The sequence below is a fragment of the Brassica napus genome, chromosome C7 (genome assembly GCF_020379485.1).
Source record: "Brassica napus cultivar Da-Ae chromosome C7, Da-Ae, whole genome shotgun sequence".
NCBI lineage: Eukaryota > Viridiplantae > Streptophyta > Magnoliopsida > Brassicales > Brassicaceae > Brassica > Brassica napus.
This window is the reverse complement of record NC_063450.1, coordinates 1,754,220-1,768,600: the sequence shown is the minus strand read 5'-3', so window position 1 is coordinate 1,768,600 and position 14,381 is coordinate 1,754,220. Positions and strand designations below refer to the sequence as shown.

The 14,381-nt window shown below is 44.8% G+C and overlaps 2 non-coding genes across 2 annotated transcripts; both read right to left on the bottom strand.

Moving 5' to 3' along the window:
* Window positions 1-5,529: 5,529 nt before the first annotated feature.
* On the bottom strand, window positions 5,530-5,635 carry LOC125590939. Its single transcript, XR_007326936.1, has one exon. It is a non-coding gene; the product is annotated as a small nucleolar RNA R71 (small nucleolar RNA).
* A 5,430-nt stretch (window positions 5,636-11,065) lies between these two features.
* LOC125590944 lies at window positions 11,066-11,173 on the bottom strand. Its single transcript, XR_007326941.1, has one exon. It is a non-coding gene; the product is annotated as a small nucleolar RNA R71 (small nucleolar RNA).
* Window positions 11,174-14,381: the final 3,208 nt, after the last annotated feature.

Genomic DNA, 14,381 nt, shown 5'->3' with positions numbered 1-14,381 from the left:
GTCAGCAATTCCTGGAGGCTTAAAAATTGTCCTTGGAGAGATTCTCGGTTCCAACCATACAAGTCGTATAAGTCGAGAACGTATCGCAGACTTTAAATTGGTATGGAATCAGGATGAAACTGAAACGGGATACGTAAGTCGAATTAGTCATCGCACCCTCTAAAAACAGGAGTAAACCTAGGTCTTGCCCTAAACCCAGCGCACTGGTCTCTAACATCTCTAGGCATAGTATCAAACACCCTGATACGAGATCCCAAAATTTGTCTCTTTGCCAATATTCGAACGTCTTAAGAAATCCCGCAAGTTTACACACTGCGGAAAACTCTCGAAACAGATCACGGATATAGCAGTTCACACAGAGTTAGATTACGAGTCATAAGAATCTTAACTCCAAGACGAACTACGAATGGCTTGATCCCTTCAACAAGGGTACGTAGGTAGCCGTCATAAGGTGCAGCCCCAATCTTATCGTGTTCTACTTTTAGAAGAGCGAGAAGACCACTTTTCAATGACCTTTTCAACCATTAATTCCGCCTAACTCACCTTACTTGCCTAACTTGCCAAGCCACTCGCTAGAACCTCACGCTAGAAACTCATGGTTATAACGAGTTGGGGGGCTAACTGTTGGGGTCAAAATCGGTCACGACGAAATCAATTTCTGAAAGTCCATAAAAATCAGCATGAACATTTTTACGAAAAGTAATCTTCGTAAAGATATCTTTACGAAGAGCCTTGCGGTAAAATCTTGTTCAAATCTCAATCGAACCAATAAATACGATTGTCCGAAGGCAACGGACATGTATCCAAATTGGCCGCGTACAAACTCGAGTATGGCAATCGGACCGCAGAGAAGCCAAGCTCGATCGATACGAGGCTACCAAGCATGTACATAGATCGGTCGCTACGCGGCGACCAAGCATGCACACAGCTTGGTCGCTACGTAGCGACCGAGCGTCCGTTCTGCTCGGTCGCTACGTAGCGGCCGAGCTCGAGCACAGCTCGGTCGCTATGTAGCGACCGAGAGTCCGTCCCACTCGGTCGCTACGTAGCGACCGAGATCGAGCCAAGCTCGGTCGCTACGTAGCAACCAAGCGTCCATCCTGCTTGGTCGCTACGTAGCAACCGAGCTCGAGCCAAAGCTCTGTCGCTACGTAGCGACCGAGCTCTTCCAAAACGTCGATACAACACCAGTCCATGCATTCTTGTCGCAATAAACGTTTCGAGTCAGAATACGGCCCAAAGGGACCTAAGACACGACTCGAGGCCTATCTTACGATTTCTTAACCAAAAGCCCGTAAACCGTAGGACGGTTTACGCTTCATTTGCAAGGGAAAATAAATGTCAAGTTTCCACGGATAAATACGGAATTTTGAAGATAATTACGAAAATCGAAAAAAATGGAATATCTCCATTTTATGCTATGACGGTTTAAGGGCAGAAGAGTAAAAGCGTAAACCGACCTTGGAGCGAGTATATAAGGAGTCCTAGGCGAGAGGCATGGGACAACTTTTTAGACTCGGAATTCTCTGCACTTAGAAACTTTAGGCTTTATTCTTGACAAGTTCGGTTTCTATGACTGGCACTCAATTACTAGACGAACTCGCCCAGGCAGTTCTATCTCTTGTCCAGCTCTACCAATTGAACTACGTTTGGCTTGATCCTCGAAAGGGGTACGTAGGCAGCCTTAAACAAGATTCAATCCGAAATCAATCAAAAACCGATTCTGTATCTATTTCGCCTTTTGTTATCGAGCTGCGACTCAACTAGGTTTGAGCTATTAGGCCGCTAGAACTAAGTAACTCGCTGACAGCCTTTGCAGCCAAAGCTTTCATGATCTCTTGTATTGAGCGCCACGCTCTTACGCGGACTCGAAATAAGATCTACTGTTTTCTCTAAACTCGTTTGTTATCTTTTCATGATTTCCGCATATATTTGGTCACTTGTCGTTGGATTTCGCAGAGATCCGGGACTGTTGGGGTCAAAAACGGTTACGACAAATTTAACATTCAAAACGTCCGAGGAAGAAAATAAGAATTTCTCCGAAGAGTACTTTTCGAAATAGAATCTTCCTTACGAAAAAGCTTTACGGAAGAAAGAATCGAGATGTCCGACGAAAGCTCAAAACAGGTCGTTACGCAGCGACCGAACGTCCGTCCCGCTCGGTCGCTACGTAGCGACCGAGCTCAAGCCAAGGCTCGGTCGCTACGTAGCGACCGAGCGCTCGTCCCGCTCGGTAGCTACGTAGCGACCGAGCTCGAGCCAAAGCTCGGTCGCTACTTAGCGACCGAGCAATCGTCCCGCTCGGTCGCTACGTGGCGACCGAGCTCGGCCAAGCTCGGTCGCTACATAGCGACCGAGCGGTCGTCCCGCTCGGTCGCTACGTGGTGACCGAGCTCGAGCCAAAGCTAGGTCACTACGTAGCGACCGAGCGTTCGTCCCGCTCGGTCGCTACGTAGCGACCGAGATCAAGCCAAAGCTCGGTCGCTACATAGCGACCGAGATCAAGCCAAAGCTCGGTCGCTACATAGCGACAGACCGATCGTCCCGCTCGGTCGCTACGTAGCGACCAAGCGCTCGTCCCGCTCGGTCGCTACGTAGCGACCAAGCGCTCGACCAATCGCTGTGTAGCGATTGAACTCTTCCGAACATCGACAGACATCAATCCTTGCATTCTCGTCAAACCTTTGAATGCTATCTCCCGAAGACCGTAGCAAGCTTAGTCCATGTTTTCCACTATCGAAATTCATCGATCAAACTACACGGATTAGAAACCGCGGAAAGTTTGTTTCTTTATCAAAAAAATATCGTAGTAAACGTGTCGAGTCAAAGCTTGAGCCAAAGCTCGCTCGCTACGTAGCGACCGAGCGATCGTCCCGCTCGGTCGCTACGTAGCGACCAAGCGATCGTCCCGCTCGGTCGCTACGTAGCGACCGAGCGTTCGTCCCGCTCGGTCGCTACGTAGCGACCCAGCGCTCGTCCCGCTCGGTCGCTACGTAGCGACCCAGCGCTCGTCCCGCTCGGTCGCTACGTAGCGACCGAGCGATTGTCCCGCTCGGTCGCTACGTAGCGACTGAGCGATCGTCCCGCTCGGTCGCTACGTAGCGACCGAGCGTTCGTCCCGCTCGGTCGCTACGTAGCGACCGAGCGTTCGTCCCGCTCGGTCGCTACTTAGCGAAAGAGCGCTCGTCCCCCTCGGTCGCTGCGTAGCGACCGGGCTCGAGCCGAAGTTCGGTCGCTGTGTAGCGATTGAACTCTTCTGAACATCGACAGACATCAATCCTTGCATTCTCGTCAAACCTTTGAATGCTATCTCCCGAAGACCGTAGCAAGCTCAGTCCATGTTTTCCGCTATCGAAATTCATCGTTCAAACTTCACGGATTAGAAACCGCGGAAAGTTTGTTTCTTTATCAAAAAAATATCGTAGTAAACGTGTCGAGTCGAAAGACGGCCCAAAGGGACCTAAAACACGACTCGAGGCCCATCCTACGATTTCTTAACTAAAAGCCCGTAAACCGCAGCACGGTTTACGCTTGGCCCACAAGGAAGGATAAATGTCAAGTTTCCGCGGATAAATACGGAAGTTTTGAAGATAATTGTGAAGATCGGGAAAAATGGAATATCCCCATTTATGCTATGATGGCTTAAGGGCAGAAGAGTAAAAGCGTAAACCGACCTTGGAGCTAGTATATAAGGAGTCCTAGGCGAGGAGCATGGAAAAAAACTTTTTCAGAGCAAACTTAGCACTTAGAGCAATTTAGGCAATTTTCCGTTTTTGTTATTTCAAGCTGCGACTCAATTAGGTTTAGCCGTCTTAGGGTTGCTAGAACTAGGAATGTCGCCGACAGCTCTCGAGACCAGGCTTATACCTTGTTTGCTCTCGTCTTAGGGTTGCTAGAACTAGGAATCTAGCCGTCTTATACGCTCATACGCAAATTCGGAATAAGATCTTCTTTGCTCTCTTTTTCGATTTCTTATACTTTATCGTTGTTATTCTCGTGTTCTGATAGCTTGACGTGTGGTAATTAGCAGATATCCGGGTCCTCTGGGAAATTAGGGTTTTCATAATTTCCTTATTTAAACGGAAATCGACAGTGCGAATTTCGGTTCCCACAGGGACCTCTGGGAAATTAGGGTTTTCCTAGTTTTCCAATCTAAACGGAAATCGACAGTTCAAATTTCGGTTCCCACACATTTCTTCATTGTTATGAATTTCTTTGCTATGTCTGAGTAGTTCACTTATTAGATCCAGGGTTCAGATAGGTTTGTGAGATTAGCCCCAAACTATAGATCTGCCTTGTTGTGATATTCATGATAGATTTGTATTCATTGCTTGTTTTAGCCTTGCTAACTAGAACTTGATCATAGGATTGCATACTCAAGGACCCTTGTTATCCCATCCTGACATCTATCTATCATATTAGGACCGCTAGAGAGGGCTAACCGCCAATTTAGTATCTTAATAGGGCATATCATACTCGCGCATAGGCCTGGCTAGAACCCGTCGATCGATGTCCTCAACTGACTATCGGTCGACGTAGGCAAAGGTGTATTGGTCGACGTCCCAATAGGACCATCGATCAACACACTTTCGTTGTCAACATACTAACCGTTGAGACACGAGATCTAGCTTGTTAACCAGTGAAACATGCGACAGCTGATCACTGAGTTAAGCGATTGAGCTCTAACTTATCATGCATGCAACAATTAGGCATCTATAGATATTATAATCTCCAACACCTGAATAGTGGCCCTGCATCTAATATCATTTCCAACCAAGTTACATTTACTATTTACTTCGCTTGTTACTATTGCTATTTCATTTAAACATTTACAACTCTTAGAATTAATAAACACTAGATTTAATTGTTCCCTAGCTTATTGTGGATTCGATCCCTAAGTACTACATCTGAACCTCTTTTGATGAGAGTAACACTCCTTAGGGTAATTTAAGTGGTATCACTACACCGCGTACGTCGATCGATACCATGTCGTCAAAAATGGTAAACATTATTATTCTAACACAGGACGAGAACGGAAACCTGTATGACCAGGATGGTCATCTGCGTAATACAACAGGTCAAAAAATAGACGCTCAGGGGACTGTAATCCCTAATGCTGATACTACAGGAGCTGCTCAACCTGTAGACGAGGACGCTCGATCGAAACCACTGGCCGACTACAATCGCTCAGATGAGTACTATTCCAACATATCAGCTATTCGACTTCCGGAGATCCAGAAGCAGAATTTCGAGCTGAAGCCTCAATACTACACTCTCGTGTCGCAGATACCCTATTCTAGGTTACCGCACGAGCATCCTATGGACCATCTAGAACAGTTCGAGGATTTAATCGCTGCTATTCGGATGGAAGGAGTCCCCAAAGATAACCTGCTGTGCAAGCTCTTCAGATACACGCTGAATGGAGAAGCGATGCTCTGTTTCGGTAGCAACCCACATGATCCTTAACATCCTAGGCCGACATCAAGAATGCTTTCTCACGAAACTTCTTCGATGAGGCGCGTGCTGAAGAACTTCGGAACAAAATTTCCCCATTCTCGCAGGAGGCTGGAGAGTCCTTCAAAGATGCGTGGATTAGATTTAGGTTCTTCCAGCGAGACTGTCCACACCACAAATTTAATGAAGTGCAGCTGCTAAGCACTTTCTTCCGAGGTCTCGCCTTACAGTATCAAATGGCTCTTGATACGGCGAGTGAAGGAAACTTCACTACTCGGAATCCGTTGGAAGCTGTGAGACTTATCGAAAACCTTGCTAACAGCAGCAGCACCAAAAACACTGACTCTGAACGGAAGAAGTCTGTAGCCTCTATCGGGAAGGAACAGATGGACGAAGTAAGAGCTAAGTTAGATGTGGTGCACGAGCTTCTAAGGAACCAAGTATGTTTAGCTGAAGGAGAAGTAGCAGATACGGAAGGAGAAGAAAATGTAAACTACATCGGAGGTACCGGATTCCAGAAATTTGGAAACCAGGGCGGAAACAGAAACTTCTTTGGAAATGGTCAAAGAAGTAACCAGAGATCACAATTTCAAAAACCCTTCAACAACAGCAAAAGCTACTCGAACTCCTACTACCAGAATCCACCACCCCAGACTCAAGAAAACAAGTTCGAAGAAATGCTTGATCGAGTACTGTTGGGACAACAACAAATCACCGTGGATTTCAACGGTAAAATAGACTCCGCCTACCACAATCTGAACACCAAAATCGAGACCTTAGGGACTCAGGTCAGAAAACTTGAAACGCAAGTGATACAGACTGGCGAGACTATAAAGAGGCAAGAAGCTTTTGCTAGAGAGGCAGGAGCTGATAAAGGAAAACACCACGTAAATGCCATCATAGATGATGATTTCTGGCAAGTGGTGAGACATGAAAAGCTTGAAGAAGGAGACTTCGAAATCGAAAGCTCCATGAGTCTCGGCGGATCCCAATGTTGTCGACCGATGTCGATGAACTCGCATCGATCAACAGACCATGACGAAGATCGATGGACGGATTACTCCAGTCATCGATCGACGTCGTCCGCTAAATCGACTGAATGCAATGCGGTTCAAATTCTAACTCATGAGGAATTCGCAGCTAAGCATCCTCACCCAGCTTCCCCTTTCTATGATAAAATCGATCGATCGGTTGAGCAAACCATCGATCGGCCGAGTGAGTCTGACGTCGATCGTCACAACACACCTCCCATCGATCGACAGGCACCTCTGACATACCGAGTGCGGTTACCACCACCTAAACCATTAGCTAGCCCACCGAACCAAAACCCAACCCTTTAAATAGTTCACCAGAGCCAATTCAAGAAGATCAGGAAACTGAAGGGAGAAGGTTAAGGAAAAGAAAGGAGAAAATTCTTAAGAACCTTAAGAGGGAAGCTAAAGAGAAGGAGATGGATGGTTTCGCTAAAAGAGTCCTCAGAATCCCAATCGAAAAAGCTTTTGATGAAGCTTACTTCACACACCGGTTGTGGATGTTCTTCAGAGAAACAAAGGTGACTGAGGAGGACATTAGGAGAATGTCTCATCAAGTCAGAGAGAAGATGAAAAACAGGATCACATTGTCGAAGAAGAGTGATCCTGGGAAGTTTGCAATACCATGCGTAGTCAAGGGTGTTGAATTTCCCCATTCAATGTGTGACACAGGAGCATCAGTTAGTATCCTCCCTAGGATAATGGCAGACCAGCTAGGTTTGACCATCGAACCTTCAATAGAATCTTTCACCTTATCTTTCAGAAAAACGATCAGGAGCTGTATGTGACATGAACAACAGAATCCTCCCTTGTCCCGGTAGATTTTCATGTCCTAGACATCGAGCTTAACTGGAACTCTTCACTTCTGCTTGGAAGATCTTTCCTAGCTACAGTAGGAGCTGTATGTGGCAGGAACAAAAACAAATTGTGTCTGATGCTGATAGACCCCAACATCCACTACGACTCTATCCAACCTAAGAGAAAGGTTATTAATTATGTGGATTACGGGAAAGAACTTGGCTTCATTGGCGCATGCCATTGTGGAGCAGAGTACAAATCCGATTACTCAGAATCGATCGACACCCCCACTTTTCCATCGATCGATTCCAATTAGTCAATAGTAACCGATGACCGCAACAACACGTCGCTCGACGTTGATCAGCCGGTTACAATTTCGCTACAACTAATCATTGTTACCCACACTTTGCCTTCCAGCCTCCAAGCAAGAGAGGACGTGATGATTATTCCATAGGCAGTTTGGCAGATAGTGGGTTCCATGAAAGTTTTGCAGTTGACACTGTAATTAATTCACCTAACGAGGAACATACAGAGGAATACGATGAGGATTATTGGAAAGAACGTGCAATAGAAATGTCTTTGCAGGATGAAAGATTTGAAACACATAAGTTCACCACCACGTTTCCAACATCGTTCGACGGAGTGCACTCCACATCGGTCAATACCCACCCTTGTCCAGCAAAACAACCGCTCACATCGATCGACACCCATACAGGAACATCGATCGATATTCGCGCCGCAGTGAAAGTTCAGGAGCAGGAGAATATTCCCTCTCCAACTAGGTTTATAGATACCTATTTAAAACGTTTTGCACCCCTGAAACAACCTCCACACACCTGAGCAGACACACAAGCACAAATGATGAACACTCTTCCATCTACATCAACAGGAAAATCCATGAAGAGCAATCATCTCAAGAACACAAGTTCTGCAGAAATTATTCTGCCCTCCATCGATGCATTTGTATCAACATCGATCGATACTACTCTTAAACCTAATCTTTCTATTTCTAAATTGAATGATAATGCAAACATTGATTATGGTTTTCTAACACTTGATGAATTTGGTATTTTTGGGGACCCAGATGGCAACGCACGTGCAATAGATGGAAGGATCTTACAAGTGTCCAGAGAGGACATAGCAGATATCCTTCAAGTGGCCAGTGGACCTGACAACCTATTCTCACAGCAACGTGGCACTCTAGACGTCATTCAAACCGATCCAAACAAACATGTAGGAGTCGCCACAACAGAAATCAATCCAGATCTATCATGCCAACCAAAAGGTCAAGCATCGATCGACGGGACGACTAAGACATCGATCGACAGGATAACACCAACGTCGATCGATAAGGATGACCCGACGTCGATCGACAGATGTTATGAATTTGGAAACCGTGCTTATGACATTTACGGAGCCAGAAAGTTCACTTGGGAACGAAGGGACGAGTATGGAGTCTACAAAGATGAGTGTGGACACGCACGAGGCGTGGCTGGTGAGATGATACCTGTCACAAAGGACGACATCAGGAAATTACTGGAAAGAGCATCTCTTTCTGAAGAGAGCCACATCTGTCTTCCAGAACATGCCACTCCTTCACACTCACAAGACTGGCACCCGAACTCTACACCAAAGATGAAATCAACGAGATGGTGAGTGGTATTTGTGGAGCTCAAGAAAAACTGGGAGAAGAGCTAAAATCACTAGTAGAAGATACACATCAACCTTTGGATAGAGGCTACAATGAGCTTTTCAGAAGTATGGTAGAAATGAGGACAGAAATTGAGAGTTTACGTCAGCAACTTGAGAAGGAAGCCACGACCTCAGCATCGATCGACGCACCACATGTACCATCGATCGACGTCAGTCTTCCTACAGCCCAGATCCCTGCAGAACCGCAATGTTCAGCAGAACACAAGGATGAATGGGAAGTCTCATACATCAACACAAGGATGAACGACGTGTACTACCCTCTCAACAACAACGTGAACTAGCTGAGCACTATAATCGAGCTACTATAGCAAGATTTGGACACCATTCGCAAGAAGGACCAACAACCAGCCACATCGATCTATGTGTGTACCATCACATCGCTCGACACTAAGATCTCAGCCATGGATAATAGGATGCAGACTTACGAAATCATGCATGACCGCTTCGTATCACTAGTCATGCTAGATTTAAACAAATTGTCTAGTCAAATACTTCATGCCCAAAGGGATATTGATAAAATTACTAATCAAATTTTTTTGCAGGCAAACTCATCTTCGATCAACAGGCTACAAGGGCCATGTATCGATGGCAAGAATCTTGTTGAGTTACTTCCCTACACAGCAGCAGAGGTTGACAAGATCACATCCAAAATCTACACTGCAATAGGCACCATGGAAGAATGATATACCATGATTTTCACCTGTTTTTATACATGCTATATAAAGGTTTTAAGATGTATTAATCATGTTTTAGAGTCTTTTCAAAGCAATTACAGGTTTATAATCTCCAACACCTGAATAGTGACCCTGCATCTAATATCATTTCCAATCAAGTTACATTTACTATTAACTTCGCTTGTTACTATTGCTATTTCATTTAAACATTTACAACTCTTAGAATTAATAAACACTAGATTTAAATGTTCCCTAGCTCCTTGTGGATTTGATCCCTAAGTACTACATCTGAACCTCTTTTGATGAGAGTAACACTCCTTAGGGTAATTTGAGTGGTATCATTAGTCGAGCAATAGACTTGCTCAATTAGGATTGCTATTTATATTTAAACCATAAAACAACAAACACTTAGAATTAATAAATTACTAGATTTAATAGGTTCCCTAGCTCCTTGTGGATTCGATCCCTAAGTACTACAATTGAACTTCTTATTTGAGATAGTAATTCACTCCTTAGGGTAATTTGAGTGGTATCAAATTTGGCGATGTTGCCGGGGAGCTTTGATCGCCATTAGATTTAGTGTTATTAATTCTTTTCTTTTTCTTTACCCCCATTCTGAGACAAAATTTTTTCTTGTCTTTTCAGGTGCATGCCCAGCAGTACCAGAAGCAACAAGGAATAACACCTGCTATTCTCAAAAGATCCTGCTCACTTGGAACGTATGATCCGCAAAGATAAAAATTCCACATCGCTCGACGCAGCAGCTTTTACGTCGACTGATTCTCACACCCACCCATCGACCGACACCCAACCTTCATCGTCGACCGATATACATCATTCGACATCGATCGATTCTACACCGCGTATATCGATCTATCCTTAGTCGCGAAGCATGGTTGTGATTGTTATTCTCAGATAGGATGAGAAAGGAGACCTGTATGACCAGGATGGTCATTTGCGTAATGCAACAGGTCAGAAACTAGACACTCAGGGGACTGTAATCCCTGATACTGATGGTACATGAGCTGCTCATCCTGTAGAAGAGGCTGCTCAACCAAAGGCACTGGCTGACTACAATCATCCAGACGAGTACTACACCAACAGATTCAGCTATTCGCCTTCCACAGATTCAGAAGGAGAATTTCGAGCTGAAGCCTCAGTACTACACACTCGTATCGCAGCTCCTATGGACCATCTGGAGAGGTTCATGGATCTTATCGCTGCTATTCGTATATATGGAGTCCCTGAGAACTACCTATTATGCAAGCTCTTCAAGTATACTCTGACTGGAGAAGCGATGAACTGGCTTAAGCAGCTACCCACAGGATCTCTAAAATCCTGGGCCGACATCAAGAATGCTTTCTTGCGAGACTTCTTTGATGAGGCACGCGCCAAAGACTTGAGGAGCAAAATTGCTACATTCGCGCAGGAGACTGGAGAGTCTTTCAAAGATGCGTGGATCAGATTCAAGTTCTTCCAGCGAGACTGTCCACACCACGGATTCAATAAAGTGCCACTGCTGAGCACTTTCTTCAGAGGTATTGCCTTGAGGTATCAGATGGCTCTTGATACAGCTAGCGAGGGAAACTTCAACACCAGGAATCCGGTGGAGGCTATGAGACTGATAGAAAATCTAGCAAACAGCAGCAGCACCAAGAACACTGACTTTGAGAGGAAGAAGTCTGTTGCTTCCCTAGGAAAGGAGCAGATGGACGAAGTTAGAGCGAAGTTAGATGTGGTTCATGAGCTTCTTAGGAAGCATGTCTGCTGAGCTGAAGGAGAAGTAGCTGTAGACATGGAAGGAGAAGAAGATGTGAACTACATTGGAGGTACTGGATTTCAGAGGTCTGGAAACCAGGTTGGAAACATAAACTACTTTGGCAATGGTCAGAGGAGTAACCAGAGTTCACAGTTCCAGAAACCTTTCAGCAACAACAACAGAGGCTATGGAAGCTCATACTACCTTAATCCACCACCACATACTCAGGAAAGTAAGATTGAAGCAATGCTTGACAGAGTTCTGGATGGACAACAACAACTCACTGTGGATTTCATTGGGAAGATAAATTCTGCCTACAACAGTCTGAACACAAGAATTGAGACCTTAGGGACTCAAGTGAGGAATTTTGAAATGCAAGTGGTTCAGACTAGAGACTCTGTAAAGAGGCAAGAAGCCATGGATAGAGAGGTAGGAGTTGAGAAAGCAAAACACCATGTGAATGCCATCCTAGATGATGATTTCTGGCAAGTGGTGAAGCAAGAGAAGCTTGGAGAAGGAGACTTCAAAGTTGAAAGCTCCATGACCTTCTGTGGATCACATTGGTGTCGACCAATGTCAATGGATGCACATCGATCGACAGACCATGACGAAGATCGATCGACGGATTACTCTGGACATCGATCGACGTCATCTGCTGAATCGACTGCAGAGTGTAGTGCAGTTCGAATCATGACTCATGAGGAATTCACAGAAAAACATCCTCACCCACCCTCCCCTTTCTACGTCAAAATCGATCGACCGCATGAGCCAGCCGTCGATCGACAAAGAGAAACCGACATCAATCGACCCCCCCTCACCTCCCATCGATCGACGGGCACCTCTCACCCACCGAGTGCAACTACCATCAATTGATAGTAACTAAATCAACACACTCAATCCACCACCTAGACCTTTATCAACCACCAGAACCTACAACCAACCCTTCAGACACTACACCAGAGCCTAAGCAAGTTGATGAGGCAACTGAGGTAAGAGTGTTAAGGAAAAGGAAGGAGAAGATTCCTAAACACCTTAAGAGCGAAGCTAATGAGAAGGAGATGGATGGTTTCACTAAGAGAGTCCTCAGAATCCTAGTGGAGAAACATTTTGATGAAGTTTATTACACACACCGGTTGTGGATGTTTTTCAGAGAAACTAAGGAAACTGAGGAGGACATTAGGAGAATGTTTCATCATGTCAGGGAAAGGATGAAACTAAGGATCACATTGAAGAAGAAGAGTGATCATGGAAAGTTTGCAATACCATGTATGGTAAAGGGTATTGAATTTCCCCATGCACTTCGTGACATAGGAGAATCAGTCAGTATACTACCTAAGGTTATGGCAGACCAGCTGGGTCTAAAAATAGAGCCCTAACCAGAATCTTTCACCTTCGTGGATCTTTCAGAAAGGAGCTCAGGAGGCATCATAAGAGACCTTGAGGTACAGATTGGTAATGTCCTTGTCCCAGTAGATTTTCATGTCCTGGACATCAAGCTTAACTGGAACTCTTCACTTATGCTTGGAAGAGCTTTCCTAGCTACAGTAGGAGCTGTATATGACATGAACACCAACAGATTGTGTCTGACACTGATAGATCCAGACGTCCACTATGACCTAGTTCGAGTTGTGAGACAACAGGTCAACATCGTGGAGCTTGGAAATGATCTTGGCTACATTGCAGCATGCCACTGTGGAGCAGAGTACGAAACCGATCGAGTACTCGGAATCGATCGATACACAAACTATCACATCGATCGATTCCAATGAGTCACCGACGACCGATGAACGCTATTCCACGTTGCTCGACGGGAAGCAACCGTTAGACCACTCCACATCAACAGATTGTTGAGATGAGTTCAATATATAGGAAGAGAAAGACATGAGGAGTTGAGTATGATGAAGAGGCCGTAGTAATACTAGTTATCCGAGTAACTTACAAAGGGTAAACCAAAGTTATCCTAGTAATACTAGTATACTTGTTATACTAGTTACCCGGGTAACTTTGGAAGAAGAAGAGAAGCCCTATTCCCTTAGCTAAGGCATGAGTCCGTTGCAAGGGAAAAGGAGGAGCATGTGACAGGCTGGAGCAGAGCTAGATAAAGCAAAAGGAGCTTTATGCACAAGGAAGAAGCTCATTGGATGGTTTGAATTAAAGAAAACCTTATCTATTGTAATAGTGCCACTTTATGAAACCCTCATCCTAGTGTTGCCTCCTCATATATATTGTAAACTCTGATCAGATTAATAATTAAGAAGTATGAGATTATCTCTCTAGACTCTCTCTCTTATTCATGATGATTTTTAAATACTCTTAAACATGATTACTACCTAATCTCTCTACAAATCTCCAATTAACCTTCTCTAATCTACCTTTAATCTCTCAATACCTACTCTATTCTCTAAAATCATATGGTATCAGAGCCAGGTGTGCTTTGGTATTGAGAAACCTCGTTCCATTTCTTCCTTTCTCTATCTCTTGTGTCCTTGTGTTCTTGCTCTTGTGTTCTTGAGGGTTCCGTGAAGCTGTGTGATAAATTTGAGTCCTGTGGTGCTATGCTTTGAGTTCATGTGTTCTTGAAGTCTGGTACTGTGTGTTCTTCATCTGAGTTGCAAGTTTGAAGCTTTCTGGTCATTTCTGGTTCAAGCAAGAGAAGATGGAAGGAAACAACTTTAACAAATTAGTTACTGTCCCGGTTGCGTTGAAGGGTGGTTCAAACTACCTCTTGTGGTCTAGATTGGTGAAGACTGCCATTGGAAGGCTAGGGCTATGGAGCCACATCACAGATGATGGTCCGAAGCCAGTGGCCAAAGAAACTGAAGAAGGTATAGAGGAAAAGACTCCCACCAAAGCTGAAGCTAAGAAGTGGGTACAAGAAGACTTGATGGTGCTCTCTGTGCTGCAAGGATCTCTTGATGTTCCTCTCCTTGAAGCTTACAGCTACTGTGAGAC